Source organism: Gossypium hirsutum, chromosome A08 (genome assembly GCF_007990345.1).
Source record: "Gossypium hirsutum isolate 1008001.06 chromosome A08, Gossypium_hirsutum_v2.1, whole genome shotgun sequence".
Lineage (NCBI taxonomy): Eukaryota > Viridiplantae > Streptophyta > Magnoliopsida > Malvales > Malvaceae > Gossypium > Gossypium hirsutum.
Genome location: NC_053431.1, coordinates 93,806,324 through 93,810,131, shown reverse-complemented (window position 1 = coordinate 93,810,131; position 3,808 = coordinate 93,806,324). Strand labels below are relative to the sequence as shown.

Below are 3,808 nucleotides of genomic sequence, written 5' to 3'. Positions count from 1 at the left end.
TCATTAGATCATACACGTAAGACCATAATAAATTAAACCATTTTAAGTACAAACACCACCAAAAAGTACCCTCATTTCTTATGCTAATTAATATGCCTAAAATTTACATACTCATTAACCAACAAATAGTCAACATTCAGTCATTCAAAACAACTACAATATGACTTTTAAAAAATATTGTTCACTTATTGCCATTCAAGACCGAACTTAAATAGCAAATTCATGGTAAACATGTTTTAAGCATACAACCATATTTTGACTAGGTTTAGTCGTATAATCATGCATTAAATGATATTCCATGAAAACATATTTTCAATATAATCTAAAGCATAACCTAATTGACACTATAATTGACATTATTTACAAACCATAACTCAAAAACATCCATTTTTCATTTAACAAGCTTACTTAAAGTGATAAACTGTAAATTATACATATTTTTACCCCATGTTTAATGCATTTTATGGATGATTTCTCATTAGAATTAGTGAATTCGATGCTCCTAATACTTTAATTTCATGTTTTATACTTAGGAGAGCATAGGAGAGCGAAAGGAACGAGAAACAGGCCAAAAACAAAGAAAATGGGCCAAGGTACGAAATCAACACGGCCTGGGACCTCCTCACACGGGCAGACCACACGGCCGTGTCAATTTGGAAGGCTCGAACACGGCCTGAAGTAATCGAATATGGGCGTGTGCCATGGGCGTGTCCCTGCCGAGCCCAAGTTGAGTCCAATTCAGAAAAAGCCAATTTTGAGGGCTCTTAGGCATTCCAAAGCCTATAAATACACCCTAGAGGAGGAGGAAAAGGGAGACGGAGAAGGGGGAGTAAGGAGTTACTCCAAGGAAGCCGAATGATCCATCTCGGATGCTGGATTCATCATCAAGACTGAAGATCTCTCCTCAATTTTCCTTCAAGAGTTTTGGGTTTTCTTTATGTTTTGTATTCTTTATTTTTCTGAGATGTCTTCATATTTAGTTATGAACTAAAACCCTTAGATACCTAAGGGGAATGAAACCTAAGACGAATCTTGTTATTATTTTCTGGATCGTATGACAAATATTTAACTTGTTCTTAATTATGTGTTCTTAAATTCTTGTTTTGATATCCCAGGATACTGATTCAAGATAAGCTCTTATTCAGAGGAGGAATAGACTCTGGCTAAGAGTACATTTATCATAATTAAGCGGATTTGATTGCGCGCTTAAAAATAGGGTGACAAGATTTTGCCGGATTAGGGTGAAACCTAAAAAGGGGATCCATAGATCGAGTTAATGCAACCATAGAGTGTTAATTAGAGAAAAGTCTCAGTTATTCAATCTAGGGATTAGACGTTATTAGTCTTGAATAGGGATAATAACATAACTTAGGGATCTCTACGGAACAAGTTGAATGAATAAATCGTTCGGTTCAGAGCCAGAATAACAAGTAAAGTCTAGGTGGATTTTTCCTTAGGTATTGTCTTAAAGTCAATTGATTTTCCCACAAAAGCAATTCCCCAATTCTTTTCTCTGTGAGTTCTTAGTTTAGATAATTAGTTAATTAAAACAAAACCCCATTATTCTTAGGCTAGATAATAAAAAGACAGTCATTACTAGTACTTTTAGTTCCTTTGGGTTCGATAATCCAGTCTTCCTAAAACTATACTACTGTTCGATAGGTACACTTGCCTACATCGCGATAATAGTTAGTTCAAAGAACAAGTAATTATAAATATTTAAAACCTATCACGAAACCACGCGATCAAGTTTTTGGCGTCGTTGCCGGGGAACTAAGATATTAGGAACGCTTAATTTTTATTACTTTAGCCATTTATTTTTCTTGCAATTTAATTTAATTTTATTATTATTACTAATTAATTTACTTTTTATTTCTCTTGGTAGGTTTTTATAGTTTATTACTAGAAGAAACCCGTCGGTGTCATTACTTTTTGACGAAGAAATCGATCGTACAGTTCATAAAACCAAAGAGAAATAAGGCGAAGCTTAAGATACACGGAGAACGAGCAAGAAGACAATACTCAACCCCCAACCGAAGAGATGGTTGAAAACCAAGGCAATCAGCTACCTCCTACAATTGCGGCTAGTCAAAATCTTGCTCCACGTACTATTTATGACTATGCTAAACCTTCTTTAACAGGAACTGAGTCAAGTATAGTTAGACTTGCTATTGCTGCGAATAATTTCGAACTGAAACCTAACACAATTCAGATGATACAACAGTTTGTTCAGTTTGATGGTTTGCAGGATGAGGATCCCAACACTCACTTGGCGAATTTTCTGGAATTTTACGACACTTTCAAAATTAATGGCATTTCTGATGATGCCATTCGCCTTCGGTTATTCCCTTTTTCACTGAGAAACAAAGCTAAACTGTGGTTGAAACTCGTTACCACGAGGGTCTATCACTACTTGGGAACAAATGACCAAAAAATTTTTACTAAAATATTTTCCGCCGGCTAAAATGGCTAAGTTACGTAATGATATCTCTTCTTTTGTGTAGATGGACTTAGAAACACTTTACGATGCATGGGAGAGATACAATGATCTATTGCGAAGGTGCCCTCACCATGGGTTACCTCTGTAACACCCCGAACCCGAAACCGACACCGGAGTCGAACACGAGGTATTAACTGACTTTAACCCCTTATAAAATTTATTTTCCAGACACTGCCCAATCTGTGTACTAGTCGTTTTAAAAATCATATCTTGAGTTTCGTAACTCAAAAATCAGTTTCGTGATTTTTCCCAGAAACTAGACTCATGTGCCCATCTATGTATTTTTTTCTAGAATTTTTGGTCGGGCCAATTAGTACAGTTTATTAGTCAAAGTCTCCCATGTTGCAGGGGTCGACTACACTGACCTTTTCCCATTACGACTTGGATATCTCCCTGTACGGGGCTTCAATACTGATGCCGTTTGTTTCTATGAAAACTAGACTCAGAGAGGAATCTGTACATATATGGTACGACCCCTAATTATCTCTGGTTAATTTATAATGAATTTCCAAAGTCGGAGCAGGGAATCCAGAAACCGTTCTGGCCCTGTCCACAAAAATCTGATTATCTCTTAATATACTGCCCATATGATCTTTTCGTTACTTCCTCAAGAAAACAGACTCATCGAGCTTCGATTACATAATTTATTCATCAATTAATTCCACTCCTACTATTTTTAGTGATTTTTCAATCTCATGACACTGCTGCTGCCAGCATCTGTTACGAAAGTAACTAGATCCATTTCGTGCCTACCCTTGATCCAACTCAATCGAACATTCGTGCCATTTTCGCATGGCTTAAAGTTTACATGCCAAAGTTCAAACACAACGTAATAGCTTATACATGCCAAAATGTTCTTCTAAGCCAACTAAGAAGAAAGTACCAAAACTTGCTATCCGGTGTGATGACTTCGATGACGGCCTGACCCCGCAAAAATAGATGAGTCCAAGCAACCTATAATGGGTGACAAGGAAACACCGAGTGAGTTTATAACTCAGTAAGTCATAAGCAATGCACTACCATCCATCAATAACATTATCACAAGAGGAAACAAAATGGAACGAGACAATTTACTCCATCCATACCGAACCATACCATAGTTCCTCCAACCTATCGATTCAGTTTCATATCAATTCATGCATTCACATTCCATATACTCATCAACAGGACATTGAGGCATTTTCATAAATCAATTTATTTTCGTTATAGTCAAACGACTAAACGGCCTTTCACCCATCCTACGATAAATTTTATGTACGTGACTTCAAGTATATTTGTCACATAGGTTCAAACTTACCGAGCTCAACA

At 36.6% G+C, this 3,808-nt stretch overlaps 1 non-coding gene across 1 annotated transcript; it reads right to left on the bottom strand.

Annotated features, from left to right (window-relative positions):
- Positions 1–2,471: 2,471 nt before the first annotated feature.
- LOC121205438 (small nucleolar RNA R71) lies at positions 2,472–2,578 on the bottom strand. The gene has a single exon (XR_005900516.1). It is a non-coding gene; the product is annotated as a small nucleolar RNA R71 (small nucleolar RNA).
- Between the last annotated feature and the right edge of the window lie 1,230 nt (positions 2,579–3,808).